Below are 24,534 nucleotides of genomic sequence, written 5' to 3' on the forward strand. Positions count from 1 at the left end.
GCCTAAGAGACGCGAATGCGAAAGCCTTGTAAAGCCTACTGTAATTCACCTGAATTCACCTCCATCAAACATAATCCACCATAATCCATCTTAATCCTTCATAATCCACCCTAATTGACCTTAATCCTTCTTCACCCACCTAAATCCACCCTAATCCTCCTTAATACCCCTTAATCCTTGTTCATGCAACTTAATCCTTTATACACCCTAATCCAGCTTAATTTTCCATAATTCGCCCTAATCGGTCTAATCCTCCTCCATCAATCCTAATTCACCTTAATCCACCTTAATCGACCTTAATCCACCTTCATACACCTAAATCCACCCTAATCCTTGTTCATGCACCTTAATCCTCCTTTATACACCCTCATCCACCTTAATCTCTTTATTCCACCCTAATCTGTCTTAATACTCCATTACCTTCAACTCACCTTAATCTACCCTAATCCACCTTAATCTTCCGTCATTTATCTTAATTTACCCTAATCCTCCTTAATACACCTTAATCCTTGTTCATGCACCTTAATCCTCCATAATACACCCTACTTCAACTTAATACCCCCTAAATAACCTTAATTCTCCCTAATCCACCTTAATTCAATCACTAATGAATCATTCATTAACTTGCATGAACGCGCAACACGTGCAACCCCCGAGGAATAGCAAACGCGAACGAATCGCATTGCACGAATACATGCACTGTAATAAACTCTAATAACCGAATTTCTTCCGTAATAATGTCCACGACTTGTTGGGACGGTGGGACCCTTCCTAACGATTGCAGAAGGGTAACGGCCATGCCTGTTCTTAGGACGCCGTTGTCACAGCATGGCCCACTCGATGACCAGACGAGCGCGTGCATCGGATGCAAGGTCTGAACCGCGCGTTCGAGCTGCTGGAAAGCAACTCTACAGAAGCAGAAACATGTGGGCCTGAAACCCGCATGCCTGTACTGATGGCAAGCGGCGGGAGCTAGAGCTACTGTATATGCTACGAAAGGTGGTAGCATATACTGTAAATCTAGCTGGAGCTTGAGTCAGCAGAAGCTTACTCGGACAGCCACTACCACGGCCGCTCGATGAAAACGCATTTGTGTCTTTTTATCGAGCGGCCATCTCAGTGCTAGCCACCCTGACATGGCTTCCGCCATGGTTGCTCACGCATCTCCGTGTTTTCGTCGCCTAGGGAACACCGCCGCATGCGGTGCTCCGTACGCGTTCTAGTTGCTCACAGCAAAATAAAGCTATCTTGGGACTCTCGACGCTACCGGCCATGCTACAGTCGCATCCTGTTGCGAAAAGAGTTCAACCAAAGACTGCACCGACAGCGCTGGAAGTTTCTGCAAAGGTTAAGACGTATGAAGTATAAACAGAAAATCTTATTATTAATGAGAGCAGCATTCCGGGCAAGTTGGTAATCCATTGCTTAAATGATATTGCGCTTGGTGTGTCGTCTTCTTTCACGTCCGTGTCGTTTTTATGTCGCGCAATATCATTTAAGCAACTTATTATTAAGCATTGAATTGACTTCATAAAAAAAAGATTGACTAAAGAAAGAACGCTATGAAATAAAGTAACACAAAACGTTCTCCCGTCATAAATATTGTCTGAACAGCAACTAAATAAAGTTGACAAAGGAGCCGTAAAAAACTTGTACGCTTATTAGAGTTCTGTATAGTAGCGTAGCAGTAGCATTTGCCTTCATAGAGCGCTCACGTAACGATACATGGCCGTTTGATCGCCAGTTCGAAAAAAGCAAGTATGTTGTGCTTCAGAGTGAGCGTTTAAATGTGAAGACCAGAACGCAGGGGAAGCTCCACTGTATATTTGATAAAAGCATTGCCCCAAGCACTTCAATGAATTGACGCCGTGTTGCTTTGCTTGCGGACACTGAAGAGAACAATTCCGCTTATATTAGTGAATCATCCTTCTGCCAATACTGAACAGCCGCTCTTACTGTGGGGAGAAACTTGTTAAACCTGAAAAGACGCTAAACGAAAGACGGGTCGTGGCGCTGCTGCCTTGATGTCCCCTCCTGCGGTGCGTCGTGCATCCTGAACGTGGTCGCCTGGCCGGTCAGCGTGTACGGAAAACATCCCCTGGGCGTCCGGGGCTCAGAGCTGCACGCCTATTGGCTCTCGCCTCAGGCCACTTTCGCTAGCATGGCGGCACCCAGGGCCGTGGCGTCCGACGTTGCCTCCGAGATTTAAGTTTGTTTACGCTGAGTTGCCGCCGCGGTGAACGCGATGCAGTAGTTGGCACTGACGCCCATTTGGTGATAGGAGCACGCATCACTTGCATTGTAGTGTATCCGAGGCACGTGAAGCAACTTGAATTACTTCAAGAAACGCCTGTGCAACGTTGCGCAAGGGTTGTGTGCAGGCCTTTGACAACGCCACGCCTCGCTGCCGAAAGCTGCGTCGCTCAGTTTTCAACGACGCCGAAAAAGCATTCATGCGGAACGTGGGCACGCGCCACATCGAGAAGGAAGAAGACGGCGGCAGCATGATCATGGAGCGATGTGTTGAGGCCACAGCAATAACGACGACACGGTGAGTTTTTGTTGCAGTTCAGAGTGCATGTTTCCGAGAGCGCTGGTACGAACAGGTAATACTTAAGGCCGCATACGTTACGCGGATCGCGTGCTTGTTCAAAATATTTCGACGCCACACATTAGAATTCATACTAGCGGAGGGTCGGTGATACCCAAAGTTGAAGCAATCAGGGTCCTGGGTTTTGTACTTGAAGCGAACGGGTCGAACATTAGAACCATTCAGCGTATTACCAAGAAGACGGAGGAGGCGATAAGACTTATAAGAAGGATTTCTAATAGGCATAGGGGTTTAGGAGAAGGTGCGATGCGCTTAGTTCACGCATTTATTATGTGTCATTTCTCGTATGTGGCAGCTATGCTAAATTGGAATAGGGGGGAGAAAAATAAATTGGAAGCATTACTCAGAAAAGCCGTCAAGGCTGCGCTTGGTCTGCCTATGACTACGTCAAACGAGATGTTGTTACGACTCGGTTTGCATAATACTTTAGATGAAATTTCCGAGGCTCAGCGTACTGCACAGAGGGAGCGGTTGCTAGGTACACCAGCGGGTAGGTATATTTTAGAGTCAATTGAAGAATCGGTGGCTGTGTCGCACGATAGGGCGCCGCTACACGAGTTGAACGTGAACCTTAGGGCAAATATCATGGTTCGTCCGTTTCCGTGGAATGTGCACCCCGTGCACAATGTAGGGAGGCGGGTCGCGAGAGCTAGGGCTTTGTTGCGAGAGGCAAAGGATCAGGAGGAGGAGTCTGCTTTTGTTGACGCCGCATGGATTAATGGTAAAAATGCTTATTCGGTGGTGGTGGTAGTTGGCAAAGGGAGCGTTAGAAATGCTGCTTCCATCTATACCAAAGATCCGGGGGTTGCCGAACAGGTGGCTATTGCTATAGCACTAATTGATTCAAGAAGAGTTTTGGTGTTTAGTGACTCGCGATCTGCGATTGAAGCGTTCTCGAGAGGACTTGTTGCGGAACCGGCTAACAGACTGCTGCAGGGTAGGGATGTCACTTCGCATACCGTTACTTGGTTCCCGGCGCACATGGGGACAGTGGAGGGAGCCCCGCGTAACCTCAACGAAGTGGCGCACAGGAAGGCACGAGGAGTAGTGTGCCGTGTACTCCCTGAAGGGGCTGGATCTCCCGCTCCTGAGTACAGGGACCAGCTGTTAACCTACAACGAAATCACCAAGCAATATATTACCTAGGGCGCAGGGCATTCCCCCTGCCACATTCCAAATTAAATAGGCCACAGGCGGTTACATTAAGGCTTCTGCAGACACGTACGTACCCTAACCCGGTCATCATGAACAAAATTAATCCGGACTGCGGGGTTTCACTCTATTGTAGTAAGTGTGGTGGTTTGCTCGATTTAGAACACATGCTTTGGCGCTGCTTGGCGTTGGCCGGTGATGGTTCTCGAGGTGAACAGTGGTGGCAGCGGATGCTGCACAGTGAAGTGCTGGCGGACCAACTCAGGGCTGTCCAGAGGGCCCGCGTGACGGCAGAGGGGCTCGGCCTCTCTGTACCGACGTGGGAGCGGCCCGCATCAGTCCCAGACTGATCCCTCAGGACCTCAATAAAGTTATTCATACATAGTGACTGAGTGCATGCCACGCGGAATGAGAAGCGCGCATATATTTGCAGATGTGTGTCCATAAGCTTTCAAAGCATGCGTCAAACCGTAAGCACATTCCTGCTGCTGCGCGTGCTGCTTAGCTCTGACCCCCCCCCCCCCCCCCCATTCTTCGTGGGATATGATTTTCTTATACCCGCTATGCGTGAAGGAAAAAACGCAGGGCCAACACGTATTTGTCTTGTCTCTTATTGTAATCAAGCGTAGATCAATGGGGAAACTCTGAGCTTGGTACGATTCTTCAGTTATGAAAATAGAAAACGATAATTTCTGATGGCTTCAGCGCACGGCATTTCTGTAATGCGGCAAAGCATTCAGTGTCTTGCAGTGAAGCAAGTGAGAATTTTTGCGCATACGCAGTGTGAGCAACGCGTTACTATAAAAACTGTAAACTCACTCGGCCACGCTTCTAGCCTTTATTGTTATCTCAGGTGATCCCCTGATCGCACTAGCGTTCTCGGAAATATGCACTTTGAACTGCAACAAAAACTTACCGTGTCGTGGTTATTTGTTGTGGCCTCAACACATGATGATGATTATTATTATTATGATGATGATTATGATGATGATGAAGCCTCAAATAATGGCACAAACCCGCTACGGGGGATAGGCCACGAAAGGGTGGTAATATGATTGAAAAATTAAATAAATTAGTTAATAAATAAATAACACAAAAAGGAAAACAAATGAATAATCTAATATGAGATATCACCTATAAATAAATGAGATAATGTAGTGTTTAATACGATAGTCAACCTTGCCTTGATAGGAGCAGTAACAAGAACATATTACTGAAACACATAAAGGATATACTTAAACATGAGCTAGTTAAATTTCGAATAATAATATTAATATATGAACTGTGAATTTGTGTTTTTACTTTCTGAATTTTCTAAAATGAAGTAGAAGTAAATCAAATATGAAAACTACGATATATTAATAAGGCATTCTTTTTTGTCACATAGGAAATTAAAAATGGCTAGGCAAACGTTCTTGTGGCTGTATCCTAATACCGTTGCTCCAAGGGAGAGTATAACAGTACTGCTTAAAAGCAGTCCTAGATTTCGAAGCCGAGTTTCTAGACATTTTCGATGAGTAGAAAACCTCCGACACGATAATAAAAAGTGATCGATAGATTCCGACTCAATGCAGAGGTAGCACAAAGGGGATACCGCCAGACCACATCTGATCAAGTAAAAATTAGGTCATGCAATGCGGCAACGGCAGCCTTGTAAATGATACTTCGAATTGCCGGTTAGGACAGCATTGTCGTTTCCAAGATGAAATTAAACGCATGAAATCTGTAGATTTTGCTAATGACACGCCGTTTTTGTCTTCGGTCAAAGAAAACTGTCTATACCTGGCTGCAGTGTTGTGCGCAGTTGCACGGCAGCACAGATATCACCGGACCTGTTAAAGAAGCTCGTGCTAAAGACTCGGCTATTTTGTGGCTCCGTGATCACGCCGCCGCCGTCTTGCTTTTCGATGTGGCGCGTGTCCACGTTCCGCATGAATGCTTTTGCAGCGTCGTTGAAAACGGAGCGACGCGGCTTTCGGCAGCGAGGCGTGGCGTTGTCAAAAGGCCTGCACACAACCCCTGCGCAACGTTGCACAGGCGTTTCTCCTCGGATACACTACAATGCAAGTAAAGTGATGGTTGCTCCTATCACCAAATGGGCGTCAGTGCCCACTACTGCATCGCGTTCACCGCGGCGGCAGCCCAGCGTCTGAGCGTGAACAAACCTAAATCTCGGAGGCAACGTCGGAGGCCGCGGCCCTAGGTCCCGCCATGCTAGCGGAAGTGCCCTGCGGCGAGAGCCAATAGGCGCGCAGCTCTGAGCCCCCGGCGCCCCAGGGGATATATTCTCCGTGTACGCGGCCGGTCAGCACATGGCGTGCGCATGAACGCACCCATTCCCATGGCGAAAGACATGGCTAGACGATTCGCACCGTGGGGAACATGATGGGGTGGGGGATGGGCCTTTACGCATGCGCGTAGGTGCACGAGGCGGCCTAGGAGTCGCTGACATTGGTGATGGATTTCACGGTGACTGGCTGAATAGATGCGTGTACAATATCTCGTGCAACTGAATCTTTCTCTGCCTAGCCACTATCGATTCGGGGAAGTGTACCCGAATCCCGAAGGGCGTCTGTGTTGACAACTAGAACAAAACAATTTGCTGACAGTATATTGGGCCGCGTCGGCATACAGGAGGGTGTCGTCGACAAAGACGTGCGCCAGGGCTTGAGCCCCTGCATGGCAGCGGCTGGAGTGACGCTCCGGATGCATATGTTTCAGAAGACGTGCAAGAGACCTGAATGGTCGTGCGTTAGTCACGATGGCGCTGATGCGGAAGGGACTGCAGGACGGTAGAGTGGTGACGGGGTAGCCTAGTTTGCCTATGGATGGATGGATGAATAGATAGATGCTACGAGCGTCGTCATTGAAACGGTGCGGTGGGTTGCGCCACCAAGCTCTTGTTCTTTTTTTGACTGTCATACGTATCTCTAAAAAGAAACACACGCACACAAAGAATTCCCAGCATCATATTTCCTGAACCACTATTGGGAACTTTGTTTTTGCACGCCTCCGTTGTTTGTGGTTTCCCTACTTTTCTGCCACCAACGCTCTAAACGCCTTTAACTAATCTGTATTGTGGGCATATTAACTTCCCCCTGTCATCCCTGAACCCAAGGGTTCCAAGGAGGCAAGAGGAGTCTAAACGGACAGCTCGGTCCTCATCTTCACATTCCAATAAAATATGTTCCATCGTTTCCCTAGCTTTACCGTTAGTTTCGATGAGCTGGATGTTGCTTTGTTTACTGAGTTTCGTTTATTCTACTTCGCATATGCATGTCATATACATATGCAATGCGGATCAGAGAGCAAGAGGGAATTGCCGATATTCTAGTTGCCATTAAGATAAAAAAAAAATGGAGCTGGACAGGCGAGGTAATGCGTTGGGCAGATAACCGGTAGACCATTAGAGTTACAGAATCGGTGCCAAGGGAAGGGAAGTGCAGTTGAGGACGCCAGTAAATTTGGTGGGAGGATGAAATTAGGAAATCTGCAGGCGCAAGTTGGAATCAGATAGCGCAAGAAAGGGGTAATTGGAGATCGCAGGGAGAGGCCTTCGTCCTCAGTGGACATAAAAATAGGATGATGATGTTTACTTTATTATTATTATTAATTATTATTATTATTATTATTATTATTATTATTATTATTATTATTATTATTATTATTATTATTATTATTATTATTATTATTATTATTATTATTATTATTATTATTATTATTATTATTATTATTATTATTATTATTGATATCAGCGGTATAAATGAAACTACATCCCAGGTTGCCTGGGATGTAGTTCAACGAAGACGTTGAATTTTCAACTGCACGTGCTTAAAGAAATGTCGGAGCTAGTACTAAATTGCAAGCATTACTATAATACCTCTGAAGGTGACCTGATCTACTCAACTGAAGATGTCACCCCGTGTAAGTATAATCAGGACCTTTCTGTATAATTTCTGACGCCGACTGCTGCATGTGACGACTACAGGCTCGCGCGATTTACGTTAGCGTGCGGTTGTAGTAAACCGGTAAGTGCCTGTAATGTACATGCCTTCGTTTGGAATTGCATGCAGCAACATTCTCTTAAGAACAGTCTGTGGCAATTCCAGTTGCAAAAATGAGCAGCTAGACATCCATCGTCAGTGTTGATGATCAATTCGGCTAATGCACGAACTAGTTAACAGCGTGCCACGACATCGACATGTTTAATGGCAGTGACATCCCTATACGCAGGTTTTTGACTTTCGTAGCGCGTCAGAATTTATAGCGGTTCGTGCGAAGGCCGTCCGCCTTTCATTTAGTGTGCCGACTGAAAATTGCGTAGGACATGTCCTTCCTTTTGTAAATAAACGTTTCGGTCTCTCCTTCCCATTTTTAGGAACGATTTTCTCTCATTATTCCTCTCACGGCCATTTCCGAACTCTTTCCGCCCTGCTGTCTACGCGCGAAAAACAGTGGTCGGACCATTCCCGTAATAATGAACGTATTTGCAGTGAGTCAATTTGAGACGCTTTTCTATTTCTGAATGAGTAATTATGGGGACTCGCAATTTAGACATAGTATTACGGGCCTTCTAACAGCCGAAATGACGAAAACGACCTTCAAGTGAGGTGACGCCGTATTACCTTGCTTGCGGACACTGAAGAGAAAAATTATTTTACTTTGTATTAGTAAATCACCCTTCTGCAAATACCGTACAGCCGCTCCTGAGTTACACGTCAACATGCGTTATACGGCGCTTTATTTACAGAATTAGTTTTGTAAATTTGCTGGTATGAAAAATTTGCAATTAGTTGACAGTGCGAAAACTCCATGCTATGAACTGGTGCTCGTATTTTCTTTTGGAAGCAATTCTTTCTCGATCCAGTGAGGGCGATTGTCGCCCACGTGCGATAACCTATTTTAATGTGTTCTCGCTAACAACGTAACACTGTACATTAAACAAAGCAGCTATAACCTAAACAAATGTAAGCCAAAAGAGTACTCAGTGGCGTAAAAGTTTAATGTAAGGAAAGCTTAGGCCTGTGACATACAAGCACAGGGTGTTCTTTTTAGACTACACGTGTTTTTTTATTATTATTAAACGACTATGAGCGTAGCGAAGTGGCGTTTTTTCAGAGTAGTTGCTTAGCGAGACGGACATACTTTGCCACGAATCACGTAAGTTTCAGAGTAAAAATTAACAATATTAACCACCTTTTTTTTCTGAACCTTGGCGACAGCTATTTACATGGCAAATACGGAGGCAATGGCATTTTCACGCACGCCACATTTTTTTTCTCTATTTTGAAAATCGCACCTAATTCGTGACACTTATCGTCGAGTTTCAACGCTCAATCCAGGCACTATCAAAACTTTTAATTAAAAAATGTTTCTAATCATACTTTTGCACTCACGTTATTAGCGGCAAGTATGTCCCCTTCAACTTACAGCTACCGCGCAAAAAACGTCATGTTGGCTTCTCTCATAGCCTTTTCATAAAAATTTGTTGTAAAAAAAAAAGCACACACACTGCACGAGTTCATTGACTGCTTCAGCAGAAATACAACGTAGCGGTAAGCACAAGGAATTATTTAAAAGGTGAAAATTACTTTCGTTGAACGACGTCCAACAACACTGGCACAGTTTCAGCGGCCTTCCAAATTCATACATGACTTCAGCTGCGTGGGGCACCCTATATATATATATATATATATATACATACCGTACATTGGGTGCACGTTCAAGAACCCCGTGTGGTAAGAATTTATCCTGGGCCCTATATATATAGTCATATCATAAGAAGCCAACAAACACTGCCACCAAGGACAACATAGGGGAAATTACTTGTGCTTAATAAATGAAATGAAGAAACGATAAATTAATGGAAATTAAAGTGGATGAAAAAACAACTTGCCGCAGGTGGGAACCGAACCCACAACCTTCGCATATCGCGTGCGATGCTCTACCAATTGAGCTACCGCGGCGCTGCTTCCCCATCCGCTTTCTTGGGTATTTATATTTCCTAGTAGAACCCTGGGAGTGTTAGCCAGCGCCACCACTCACAGACCTTGGCGGCGGACGTGGAACGTCCATCTTGCCGCAGGCGTCACGAGAACATGATCTTTTTGGGTGAAGGCAACTGGTCAATAAACCCACATATGCTACCTGAAGGCATCAATGTTGCCGGATTCGAGACCCTCGTTATGTAATAAACGAGGAGAAAGGGGGTTAACCGAGGGGCCCGATTTTTTATTAGTCATATCATAAGAAGCCAACAAACACTGACACCAAGGACAACATAGGGGAAATTACTTGTGCTTAATAAATGAAATGAAGAAACGATAAATTAATGGCAATTAATGTGGATGAAAAAACAACTTGCCGCAGGTGGGCCCCTCGATTAACCCCCTTTCTCCTCGTATATATATATATATATATATATATATATATATATATATATATATATATATATATAGGGCCCAGGATAATTTTTTACCACACGGGGTTCTTGAACGTGCACCCAATGCACGGTATACCCGGGGGTGTTATTGCATTTCGCCTTTATCGAAATGCGACCGCCGTGCCCGGGATGTGATCGCGCGCCCTCGGGCTTAGCAGCACTACGCCATAAGCGCTACGTCAGCACGATGAGTATATTGTCACATGGTAGTGACGGTTGAGGACAAAAACAAAACTGTGAATGGCGAAACTAACTTTATTGGGCGAACCTGTACCCAGAAAAAAAAAAAAGTACCGACGATTACGTTACTTCCTAATGCGAAATTTGAGCGCAGCAAATAAGCTGTTTCACCTTTTCGATAGATTGAGGCAAAGAAATCGAGCAACACATGTATGCGCTATCACAGAATTTTTTTTTTATATTTCCCGTACTCCTGGATCATCTCGACGGCGGCGACGGTAAGCTTCTGCTTCGGCGGCACGCACCTCTGGATTCTGACGGCGACGGCGCTGGGCCTCTGCTCTGGCAGCTCGTTAAGCAGCAGCAGCAGCAGCAGCAGCAGACGGAGGACTTCCATCGGTCGTCTCGCTCATGGCTCAGAAAGAACTGGCAGATAATTTCGCAGTGGCGAACGGCAGCGGCAATTTCGGCTCGGGCGGTGCACATATACAGATCCGCCGCCACCGATCTGGCTCTCTGATTGCCACCGCACAGGGGTTGCATTGGAGGAGGAGCGAAGAAAGGAATTAAGTTCGAGCCGGCGCTTTGACAACCGGAGACTCGCAGGAAGAGGGGGGAGGGGGGCGGCGTGTACACCCAGCGGCAAACGATGGGGGCAGAAGCGCGCGCAGCAAGCGGACAACACGATAAAGGGAGGAGGGAAGAGATAGCAGCGACTGACTGATGCCGCTGACGCCGATAGTGAGTCAACCCCAGCTGCGGAGTTGGTTTCAGGGACAACGCCGCCGATGCCGACACAAACAATATGATACCCTCGCTTCCGCAGCGCTAAGAACCAGGTCTAGCCGTGGGAAGGTGGTCACGTATTCGTCGACGTGCCGGGGCCTACGTGAAATAACCGGCGCGCCGGCAACTGAAGAGCACCCTATCCGCCACACAAGAACAGGGGGGGGGGGGACCCTTTCCTCCTCTTTCTGCATGGCGGCGACGGTGTTCTATGCAGTCACGTTATCTTGACTCTCTAGCGGCGTCAGCGGCATCCAGCGGTATCAGTCGGTCGCTGCTAGCGCTGGGGGGATGAAAGGGGGGCGGAGCTGGTTACGAGGCCGACGACAACGCCGACGACGACGCGAAACCCAGGAACGGACGCCAAAGAGCTGCGCTCTAAAACAGGCTACACTCAAGGAGCGGCGAACCCAGTAGACGATCATGGAAAATCTGATCAACGGGCCAAGCGCGTCGGCTTTTATACATCAGTCATCGCATGAACCAGAGTAATCGCTGGGACCCGCGTTTGTTGCACAAAGTTCTACACGATTCGCGCCGCGCATACAAACAGATTACACATTGTTCGGTGACAGACAGCGGATGGAACCATCGATAACATTCCAGAAACTTCCGATACATCCAGGCGCATCCGGCGCTGTGCGATAACATTTGTTAGGCGGTGAAACGTGGTCACCCGATAAAGATAAACAAGTACACGTGTCAATACCCCCCTCTTAAAAAGCATCGACCCGATGCTGCAAACAAATGAAACTAATAAAGAAAAATACCCGTAGCAAAGAAACAACGAAATCAGGAAGTTCATCAGCCTGCGTAAAAGGGTTTATACGCACCAAGTGGACACCTTCAGGTCGTGCTCGGCGCTGTTGTGAATGCAAAATGCCGTCTGGCACGACCTCATAGTCCAGTGCGCCAATACGTCGGATGACCTTGTAGGGTCCGAATAACGTCGCAATAGTTTCTCACTGAGTCCTTGTCGGCATATCGGGGTCCAAACGCAAACTCGGTCGCCTGGCTGGTACTCGACGTAGCGTTGTCGGAGGTTGTAGTGTCGGCTGTCGGTACGCTGCCCTGGAGTTCTTGATTCGTAGGCCGACGAGCTGTCGGGCTTCTTCGGCTCGCTGGAGGTAGGTATACGTCAAGATTCTCTTCGTCAGTGCGACGTGCGGCAGCATGGCGTCGAGCGTCGTCATCGGGTACCTGCCGTAAACCAGTTTAAACGGCGTGATCTGTGTTGTTTCTTGCACCGCCGTGTTGTAAGCAAAGGTTGCGTACGGCAGGACCGCGTCCCACGTCTTGTGTTCGACGTCGACGTACATTGCTAGCATGTCGGCGAGGGTCTTGTTGAAGCGCCCCGTGAGACCATTCGTCTGCGGGTGGTAGGCAGTTGTCGTCCTGTGGCTTGTCTTACTGTATTGCAGAATGGCTTGGGTGAACTCAGCTGTAAAGGCCGTTCCTCTGTCGGTGATGAGGCCTTCTGGGGCACCATGTCTCAGCAGGATTTTTTCGGCGAAAAATTTCGCCACTTCAGCTGCGCTGCCTTTCGGTAGAGCTTTAATTTCAGCGAAGCGGGTGAGATAGTCCGTCGCCACGACGATCCACTTATTTCCGGATGTTGACGTCGGAAACGGTCCCAACAAATCCATCCCGATCTGCTGAAATGGTCGGCAAGGAGGCTAGATCGGCTGTAGTAATCCTGCTGGGCTTGTCGGTATAGTGTCTTGCGTCGCTGACAGTATCGGCATGTCTTAGCGTAACGGGCGACGTCGGTGGTCAGACTCGGCCAATAATACCTTTCCTGTATCCTCGAGAGCGCCCAGGAGAATCCGAGCTGCCCAGTGGTTGTCGCCATGTAGGGCGTGCAGCATTTCTGGACGCAGCGCTGACGGAACAACAAGAAGGTAGTTGGCGCGGACCGGTAAGAAGTTCTTCTTCACGAGCAGGTTGTTTTGTAGCGTGAACGAAGACAATCCGCGCTTAAATGCCCTAGGGACAACGTCGGTGTTCCCTTCCAAATACTCGGCGAGGCCTTTTAGCTCCGGGTCTGCTCGTTGCTGTTTAGTGATGTCTTCCGCGCTTATTATTCCAAGGAAGGCGTCCTCATCCTTGTCGTCTTGCGGCGGGGGATCGATGGGGGTGCGTGATAACCAGTCGGCGTCACAGTGTTTTCTTCCGGACTTGTATATTCCGGTGACGTCATATTCTTGCAGCCTGAGGCTCCACCGCGCCAGCCGTCCTGAAGGGTCCTTTAAGTTAGCTAGCCAACACAACGCGTGATGGTCGCTGACGACTTTGAATGGCCTGCCATATAGGTAAGGGCGGAATTTTGCTGTTGCCCAAATGATGGCGAGGTATTCCTTTTCAGTCGTAGAATAATTGCCTTCCGCTTTTGACAGCGACCGGCTAGCATATCACCCGTTCAAGTCCGTCTTTCCCCTGTACTAGGACGGCACCGAAGCCTATAGGCTATTGGCGTCAGTGTAGATTTCGGTATCGGCGTCCTCGTCGAAGTATGCGGCGGCGACTGCATGCGTCGTTTGAGTTCTTGAAATTCGCCGGCCTGCGGCGTTTCCCACTTGAACTCGACATCACATTTAGTTAGATGTGTCAGCGGCTCAGCAATGCGTGAAAAGTCCTTGACAAACCGCCTGTAGCAGGCACACATGCCAAGGAATCTACACACTGCCTTCTTGTCGATGAGCTGTGGGAACTTTGCGATGGCAGCAGTCTTCTGCGGGTCGGGGTGGACTCCAGACTTGCTGATGACGTGCCCTAGGAACAGAAGCTCATCGTAGGCGAAGCGGCACTTTTTCGGCTTCAGGGTGAGTCCTGATGACTTGTTCGCCTCTAATACTGTCGCAAGCCGCCTAAGGTGATCGTCGAAAATTGCGGCGAAGACAACGACGTCATCCAAGTAAACAAGACACGTCTGCCACTTCAATCCTGCTAGCACCGTGTCCATGACGCGCTGAAACGTTACAGGCGGCGAGCACAGTACGAATGGCATGGCCTTGAACTCGTAAAGGCCACCTTGCATGATGAATGCGGTCTTTTCGCGATCTCTCTCGTCGACTACTATTTGCCAGTAGCCATACTTGAGGTCGCCATTGGAATTGGTAGCCGGACAGGCCGCCATTGGAATATGAACCTGGCAACATTTAACGCTAGAACGTTATCTAGTGAGGCGAGTCTAGCAGTGCTATTGGAGGAATTAGAGGGCAGTAAATGGGATATAATAGGGCTTAGTGAAGTTAGGAGGCCAAAAGAGTCATATACAGTGCTAAAAAGCGGGCACGTCCTGTGCTACCGGGGCTTAGCGGAGAGAAGAGAACTAGGCGTCGGATTCCTGATTAATAAGAATATAGCTGGTAACATACAAGAATTCTATAGCATTAACGAGAGGGTGGCAGGTCTTGTTGTGAAACTTAATAAGAGGTACAAAATGAAGATTGTACAGGTCTACGCCCCTACATCCAGTCATGATGACCAGGAAGTCGAAAGGTTCTATGAAGACGTGGAATCGGCGATGGGTAGAGTGAAAACTAAATACACTATACTAATGGGCGACTTTAATGCCAAGGTAGGCAAGAAGCAGGCTGGAGACAAGGCAGTGGGGGAATATGGCATAGGCACTAGGAATATCAGGGGAGAGTTATTAGTAGAGTTTGCGGAACAGAATAATATGAGGATAATGAATACCTTCTTTCGCAAGCGGGATAGCCGAAGGTGGACGTGGAGGAGCCCGAACGGCGAGACTAGAAATGAAATAGACTTCATACTCTGCGCTAACCCTGGCATCATACAAGATGTGGACGTCCTCGGCAAGGTGCGCTGCAGTGACCACAGGATGGTAAGAACTCTAATTAGCCTAGACCTGAGAAGGGAACGGAAGAAACTGGTACATAAGAAGCCGATCAATGAGTTAGCGGTAAGAGGGAAAATAGAGGAATTCCAGATCAAGCTACAGAACAGGTATTCGGCTTTAACTCAGGAAGAGGACCTTAGTGTTGAAGCAATGAATGACAATCTTGTGGGCATCATTAAGAAGTGTGCAATGGAAGTCGGTGGTAACTCCGTTAGGCAGGATACCAGTAAACTATCGCAGGAGACGAAAGATCTGATCAAGAAACGCCAATGTATGAAAGCCTCTAACCCTACAGCTAGAATAGAACTGGCAGAACTTTCGAAGTTACTCAACAAGCGTAAGACAGCAGACATAAGGAAGTATAATATGGATAGAATTGAACATGCTCTCAGGAACGGAGGAAGCCTAAAAACAGTGAAGAAGAAACTAGGAATTGGCAAGAATCAGATGTATGCGTTAAGAGACAAAACCGGCAATATCATTACTAATATGGATGAGATAGTTCAAGTGGCTGAGGAGTTCTATAGAGATTTATACAGTACCAGTGGCACCCACGACGATAATGGAAGAGAAAATAGACTAGAGGAACTCGAAATCCCACAGGTAACTCCGGAAGAAGTAAAGAAAGCCTTGGGAGATATGCAAAGGGGGAAGGCAGCTGGGGAGGATCAGGTAACAGCAGATTTGTTGAAGGATGGTGGGCAGATTGTTCTAGAGAAACTGGCCACCCTGTATACGCAATGCCTCATGACGTCGAGCGTACCGGAATCTTGGAAAAACGCTAACATAATCCTAATCCATAAGAAAGGGGATGCCAAAGACTTGAAAAATTATAGACCGATCAGCTTACTGTGCGTTGCCTACAAACTATTTACTAAGGTAATCGCAAATAGAATCAGGAACACTTTAGACTTCTGCCAAGCAAAGGACCAGGCAGGATTCCGTAAAGGCTACTCAACAATAGATCATATTCACACTATCAATCAGGTGATAGAGAAATCTGCGGAATATAACCAACCCTTATATATAGCTTTCATTGATTACGAGAAAGCATTTGATTCTGTCGAAACCTCAGCAGTCATGGAGGCATTACGGAATCAGGGTGTAGACGAGCCGTATGTAAAAATACTGAAAGATATCTATAGCGGCTCCACAGCCACCATAGTCCTCCATAAAGAAAGCAACAAAATCCCAATAAAAAAAGGCGTCAAGCAGGGAGATACAATCTCTCCAATGCTATTCACAGCATGTTTACAGGAGGTATTCAGAGACCTGGATTGGGAAGAAATGGGGATAAAAGTTAATGGAGAATACCTTAGTAACTTGCGATTCGCTGATGATATTGCCTTACTTAGTAACTCAGGGGACCAACTGCAATGCATGCTCACTGACCTGGAGAGGCAAAGCAGAAGAGTGGGTCTAAAAATTAATCTGCAGAAAACTAAAGTAATGTTTAACAGTCTCGGAAGAGAACAGCAATTTACAATAGGCAGCGAGGCACTGGAAGTCGTAAGGGAATACATCTACTTAGGGCAGGTAGTGACTGCGGATCCGGATCATGAGACGGAAATAATCAGAAGAATAAGAATGGGCTGGGCTGCGTTTGGCAGGCATTCTCAGATCATGAACAGCAAGTTGCCATTATCCCTCAAGAGAAAAGTGTATAATAGCTGTGTCTTACCAGTACTCACCTACGGGGCAGAAACATGGAGGCTTACGAAAAGGGTTCTACTTAAATTGAGGACGACGCAACGAGCTATGGAAAGAAGAATGATAGGTGTGACGTTAAGGGATAAGAAAAGAGCAGATTGGGTGAGGGAACAAACGCGAGTTAATGACATCTTAGTTGAAATCAAGAAAGAGAAATGGGCATGGGCAGGACATGTAATGAGGAGGGAAGATAACCGATGGTCATTAAGGGTTACGGACTGGATTCCAAGGGAAGGGAAGCGTAGCAGGGGGCGGCAGAAAGTTAGGTGGGCGGATGAGATTAAGAAGTTTGCAGGGACGGCATGGCCACAATTAGTACATGACCGCGGCTGTTGGAGAAATATGGGAGAGGCCTTTGCCCTGCAGTGGGCGTAACCAGACTGATGATGATGATACTTGAGGTCCATCGATGAGAAGTATGTAGCGTTGCATAGCCGATCCAATGAGTCGTCTATCCGTGGGAGGCGGTGTATGTCCTTCTTCGTGATTTTGTTCAGTCGACGATAATCGACGCAGAAACGTAGGGTTCCGTCCTTTTTCTTCACCAAGACTACAGGAGATGCCCACGGGCTTTTCGACGGCTGGATGATGTCGTCGCGCAACATGTCGTCGATTGTTGCCTAATAGCGTCACGTTCTCGCGTCGAAACTCGGTAGGGGCTCTGGCGGAGTGGTCGAGCGCACTCTTCAGTTATTATGCGATGCTTTACGACTGGTGTTTGTCGAATCCTCGATGACGTCGAAAAACACTCTTTGTATCGTCGGAGAAGACTTCTGATCTGTTGCTGCTTACTCATGGGGAGACTTGGATTTACTTCGAAGTCTGGTTCGGGAACTATGGTCGTCAGGGTAGATGTGGCAGAATCCGAGAGGACAAACTCATTGCTGGTTTCCACAATTTCCTCTATGTACGCGATTGTCGTGCCTTTGTTGACGTGCTTGAACTCCTGGCTGAAGTTTGTCAGCAACACCTTCTTTTTTCCTCCGTGCAGTCCAGCGATCCCTCTTGCGACACAGATTTCACTGTCGACTAGTTGACGTTGGTCACCCTCGATGATTCCTTCTACGTCAGCGGGCTTTACGGTGCCGACGGAAATAATAATTCTGGAGCGCGGTGGGATGCTCACTTGATCTTCGAGCACCCTCAAGGCGTGATGACTACGAAAGCTCTCCGGCGGTATCGCTTGATCTTCCGACAGCGTTATCGATTTCAACTTCAGGTCGATCATTGGGCCGTGTTGGTTCAGGAAATCCACGCCGAGAATGACGTCTCGTGAACACTGTTCGAGGATAAGGAATGTGGCAGGTTAAGTCCGGTCATGAACGGTAATTCTTGCCGTGCAGATTCCAGTCGGCGTAATGAGGTGTCCTCCAGCGGTCCGAATTTGAGGGCCTTCCCATGCAGTCTTAACTTTCTTCAACTGGGCGGCGATGGGTCCACTCATGACGGAGTAATCGGCTCCTGTGTCTACTAAGGTGGTGACTGCGTGGCCGTCGAGAAGTACGTCGAGGTCGGTGGTTCTTTCTTAGGCGTTGCAGTTAGGTCTTGGCGTCGGATCACGGCTGCGTCGCGTTGACTTCTAGCGGGTACGTGGCGTCGTCAGGTCGTCTTTCGTCGGCGTATTCTTTGCTTCCAGACTTCCTAGGGAGGGCGGCGTGACGTTATATTGTCGAGGTAGTCTCTTCGGCGTCTTCGTCGGCGGCGGAAAATCTTCGTCAGTTCGACGAACAGCAACCGCACCTCTATCGGTTGCTGCTTTTAATTTTCCGGATATGGGCTCGCAGACCGGCCCCGGGCTGGGCCAGTGTATGGTCGGCACTGCGGCGACAAGTAGCGGCCTGGTGACGGCGAACGGGAAGGTCGTCGAGGGCTCCACTGAGTGGCGGCGAGGTAGTCGGCGATGTCGCGAGGTTGTTCGCCAAGCTGTGGTCGCGGCGCGTTAACGGCGAACCCTTGCCGTCACCGGTATGGGCATCCTCGGTAGACGTGACCCGCATCTCCGCAGTGGTAGCAGAGCGGGTGGGGGTCAGGAGCGCGCCAGACGTATGTCTTCCTCGGGTAGTTTCGCTGGACGACGGGTGATCGAGCTGGCAGTGGCGGTGGCGGACGGCGGAACTGCGTCGTTACAGGGCCCTGGCGCGGTCACGGAGGGGGCATTGACGACGGGCGACGGCGGTGTAGGTCATCGCTTCCGGCACGGGAAGCGGTGATTCGGGCGGCACTTCAGGAACTCCAAGGGATCGCTGAACGTCTTCTTTAACGATTTCCGCAATTGAGGCAACTTGAGGCTGCGTGCTCGGGTACAACTTCTGCAGCTTTTCCCGTACGACCGCTCTGATAGTCTCGCGCAGATCATCGGTGGCCAGTGATTGAATTCCGGCGTATTTTGTAGAGTTCGCGCGGCGGTTGAATTGCCGGTTCCGCAATTCGAGTGTCTTCTCGATGCTGGTGGCCTCGCGAAGGAACTCTTCTACGGTCATCGGTGGGTTTCTTATCATTGTGCCGAAAAGTTCTTCCTTCACACCACGCATGAGTAGGCGGACTTTCTTTTCCTCGGGCATATCTGGGTCGGCGTGGCGTCAGAGACGGCTCATTTCTTCTGTAAAGATGGCAACGTTCTCGCTAGGTAGCTGCACTCGGGCGTCCAGCATAAAGCTTCGGCCCTTTCCTTGCGCACGACGCTCGAAGAGGTGCGCAGGAAGCCGCTACGAAACAGGTCCCATCTTGTCGAGGTCGACTCCCGGTTCTCAAACCACGTTCTGACGGCGTCTTTTAAAGCGAAGTATACATGCCTCAGCTTGTCGGCGGAGTCCCAGTTGTTGAAAGTCGCGATTCGTTCGTAGGTCTCCAGCCAGGATTCCGGATCTTCAGTCGCTGCTCCATGGAAGGTCGGTGGGTCCCGTGGTTGTTGCAGGGTAACGGGGGACGCTGGGGCAGCCATTGGGGCTGTCTTGGCCACGATCTTCTTGGTCGTCTCAGGTAGAAATCCGTGTTCCGGGGGTAGCTGTTTCAGCCGGCCACTTGCACGATGATCCAGGACGACGTAGGTTTTGTTTTTGATGTCCGGGCTTGGATCACGGCTTGTCGCGGACGTTCTGTACATGAACGAACCTGCACCTTCACCAGATGTCTCGTGGTAGTGACTGTTGAGGGCACAGAAACAAAACTGTGAATGGTGAAACTACCTTTATTGGGTGAACCTGTGCCCAGAAAAAAACAGGCTACACTCAAGGAACGGCGATAGCGGCAAACACAGTCGGCGATCGTGGAAAATCTGATCAGTGGGTCAAGCACGTCGGCTTTTATGCATCCGTCGCCGAATGTTCCAGAGTAATCGCTGGGACCCGCGTGTCTTCCACAAAGTTCTACACGATTCGCGTTGCGCATACAAGCAATCAGATTACACATTGTTCGGTGACAGACAGCGGATGGAACCATCGATAACATTACAGAGACTTCCGATACATCCAGATGCATCCGGCGCTGTGGGATAACATTTGTTAGGCGGTGAAACGTGGTCGCCCGATAAAGATAAACAAGTACACGTGTCAGTATATACGAACAAGTAATTTCGCATTGCTGCACACGCTTCAACAATCCCGAAAAGCTGATGTCTATAAAATAACACTTGAGCGAGTCTGAAGACAATTTTCGAGATTTCCGCCTCTTTTGAGCTTAGCTGAAGCTTTTTAGCTCGACAACCACATGGATTATCTAAAACTGCACAATGTGAAGCGGCCACAAACGGCAACACTATTCCTAAATACTGACGCTGATGAAAACATAACTGAAATGCTTTTGTAGCTTCCTGAATCGCAGCCGGCTGCATTGCTCCGCTTGTTTTTGCAGCTGACACCAGCACAACTGAGTAAGTACTCTAGAGACACTTTGTTCAACTAAATGCCCCCGCAAAGGCCTGTAGATGGCAGTACAGAAGCTCGATTTACGTTTCGCTATTGGATCGGACTGGACTTAACCACATTTTACGTCAAGCATTCGTGCTCATTCTTTTTTGTTCTTTTTAAGGGGAATGAATTTCTTTGCCTTTCCCTACTTACGTTGCTTAATCTGAATTTATGGCCACTATGCTATGCTAAGGATTTCAAAGACTGCGCCACAATGCTCTCTCTGATGTGCCCACATTGCGTCTGTTGGAGAAGCGACATCACTTAATGACGATTTCCTCTGAGATAATGCTCATGGTGATTATGACTCTCCAGGCCAATTTTCATTCAAATGCTCTCGCAGTGAAATTGACAGTCATCTATAGGTAGGGCCTACTGGAAAATGTTTTCTTTTTTAAATTACCAGCTAGCATGTTTAACTATCCGAAATTGTCACTGCAAAATTTGCTTCTTCGTGTCAGGCCGTCGGTCTAAGTTTCTCACTGACCTGATCCGATCCATACTTTCTGGTGTCTTATTTAGTTTGATTTAAACAGCTGACTGCGCGCTCGGCTGAAATGTTAGACATGGGGTGTTGCAATTGGGGGGATTTGTATGCTGAGCTTACCGATGTTCTTGGAATGTATTCTGCCCCCGCATGGCAAGGCGTTTCTCTGTAGGCGTACTGATTGGGAGATTCAGTGCCGTTTTGTACGCTTTCCGAATGATTAGTTCCGCTTGTTTCACTTCATGAGAATTCAGCCATTGGTACGGGAGACTATACATGGCTCTGCTGATGACTAGGCTTCTTACTAGATTTAAGGTGTCCTGTTCCCGCAGTCCTGTCCGACGAGTGGCGATTCTCTTAATCATTCTGGTGGCTTGTAGCGTTGTATTTTTGAGGAGCGTCTGGGTGTGGTTGATCCGTTGGTTAGATTGGAGCCACATCCCCAGCACTCTTATCATGGTCTCGGGCATCTTCTGGCCCTCGAGGTACACGTTGAGGCAGCCTATAAATCATCCCGATGCTAGCCCAGAGGCGGATTGCACGGTACTTATCTCTGATCCCTTTAGGGCTCTGCAGGCTGCAACCATTGAAATGACCTGTTGCCATATGAAATTGCAGTGCGTGTCTCCAAATTGTCACATGTGCGCCGAATTAGGATGACCGCGAGAATATAACGACTATCGTGCACCACTGAAACAGATGGTGATGAGGTGTGCCACCTGCAGGGCCTCGTGTATCAGTCGCGGTTCGGCCGTCGTGCGTCGAAATTGTGAAGACGTTCACATGCCACAGAACTTAGCAGCGCCGTTATTCTTGCAGCGCTAAAAATAATAATAATAATAAACTAAAGGATAGAGACAACAGAAAGGGGGAGGTGGAGGGACAAAAAAATGTTCTAGAAGTTCCTTGAGTGAATACGAAAAGTTTCAAATTAGAACAGGCCGCTTACGTGCGAAGGAACGACAAAGTCATAATAAACGATTCATGAACTGAGTTTCCTTTATAATCCTTTTTTCGCCAGTGTCAAGTACAAGAGAAACGTGTGGTTCAGCGCTGGGCTCTCGGTTATCCTCTTGGCATCTATCATCGCCGCGGTGAATTTTTTGCCAATTTACGGTAAGCTTTTGAAAGCGCTTTTGAAAGGGCGTCACAAAAATGCTGAGTCTAGCATAGTCGCGTCCTTCGCTACACGATGCGCGAGAATAATTAGGGGACATAAAAGGCTTTTTTATTTAGATGGGTAACGACCATATTCTTGAGTCTTTGATGCAGTCTTGATGGCTTAGGTAGCATATATGTAGAGGCCAGTTTTCTGCTCATATAGTATATGATCATCAAAGGAAAACGTTTGTTTGTAACTTTTCAGCGGATACTTTCAAGAATTTTTAAAGATTGCCTGTGGCAGATAGCACAATTCTAGTCCATGAGCTGTTCTACTCGAAGAGGTGGACATTACTTGCACAAAAAACTGAAATGCACAATCGACTAGTGAACAAAAATTCACTAATTAAGTTTGAACTAATTACCTTATGGCAGATATTGCAATTCACACATTCTAGCCGGGGAGTTCGCAAGGCGGATTCACTTGGGACGAAATCTCAAGATTTTGCGGAGAAATACATTGGCAATCCAGTTACTTTTGTGATTCAATGCATAAAACGACGTTTTGTTAAGAAAATAACTGGAACGACAGTGCATTTTTACCGCAAGTGTGACGGCGCATATCTCGTAAATGTGTCGTTGAAACAATTCTTTTTAAGTGAATATGCCTTGGAATGTCACCCACTAGAATTTGTAAATTGCAATATGTGTCATAAGGTAATTAGTTATAAACATAATTAGTGATTTTTTGTTACTGAGTTGGTTACGCATTTCAATTTTTTGTGCAAATAATATCCACCTCTTCGAGTAGACCAGCTCGTGGATTGGCATTGTGCTATCTGCCACATGCTATTTTTAAAAAGTTTTGAGTGTTCGCTGAAACACCCGGTATAGCAGTGAAATTGCGGTGGTACATTTACAGACTAATATATTAATTATACAGAGCACAAGCATACCCGAGGCTTCTCCAGGTGTCTGCTAACAGCACACGGTTGGTTTCATCTACACAGAAGGCTTTGCTTTTATTATATATACAGTTTTCTTCAGCCGCACACACACACAAAAAGAATCACATGTGGCCGATAGCACAATTGTAACCCTTTAACTAAATTAATCGTTGAGGCGGACACAAATTGCACCAGAAATCGAAACACATATTAAACTAAATAACAAGCATTCACTAATTAGCTTTTGAATTAGTTACTTTACACCACATATTGCAATTCACGAATTGCACCCGGTGAGTTTGCAAGGCATATCCGCTTGAAATGAATCTTCAGAATGGCGCCAGTTTGGAGATATGCGCCATCAAACTTGCCGTAAAAAATTCATTGTTGTTCCACTTATTTTTTTAGCCAAACGCTATTTTATGCATGTACCGTATTTACTCAATTATAAGCAACCCCTTTTTTTTCACGATCGCGATGCCCAAAGTGAGGAGGGGGGGGTACTTAGATACGTAAAATCTAGAATGACCCCCCTCCCTGTTTTCGCTGCGACATCACGACGAGATGGGTGCGAGAAATAACATTTTATTTTGCAAACATTCAAAAGAAAAATCGGTGCAGACAGTAAACCCACCGCTAGTGTAGGATGCTCACTGACTCTCACTGCCACGCGAGTTCGTCGCCCCGCTTGAACCGCTGCTCTCGGTATCCCACAGCAGGTCGTCTTCCGTTCCGTCGAAGTTGTTTGTGATCGAGCACTTCTTAGATGATTCGACCACAACGTCCACTTGAACCCTGTTAAGAACGGCCAGCTGCAGTGCAAGTTTTGCCAACCAGTTGCGACTGTGGAAACAACATCTCGGGAGCATCGCCGCCAACCTCTAGCCACGGCGTGGCGAAGTCGACTTTGTGTCGATATCAATACGCGCATTCTCCACTCTCCGTCGGTTCACCTAGGATGCGTTGTGACTGAAGGAGTTCGACGAAGCAGGCTTTGTGCGCAACACGACAAAGCGGACCTGATCTCCTACGGGCGGGGGAGCTGCCGCGGGGACGCCGACGGAGACTCCTTCCCGCGCACCGACCAAGATGCAAGACAGCGCGCTACCCGGAACGGCTCCGAGTTCTATGAAATTCGTGTGGTGTCGGTTTCGGACCGTAAACACCTGTGTGTATGCGTGTGTGCGTGTGTGTGTGTAAGCCGTGCCGCGGAGAGGCGGCTAGTTTGCGATGACTAAACGAACGTTCGCATCACCTTGTATCGGGAGAGGACCGAGTGTTTAAAAACCGCTGTTGTGCGGCTGCTCAGGTCACTCTCTCTCAAGCAGTCATGTTAGACTGATGTACT

Source organism: Dermacentor variabilis, chromosome 1 (genome assembly GCF_050947875.1).
Source record: "Dermacentor variabilis isolate Ectoservices chromosome 1, ASM5094787v1, whole genome shotgun sequence".
Lineage (NCBI taxonomy): Eukaryota > Metazoa > Arthropoda > Arachnida > Ixodida > Ixodidae > Dermacentor > Dermacentor variabilis.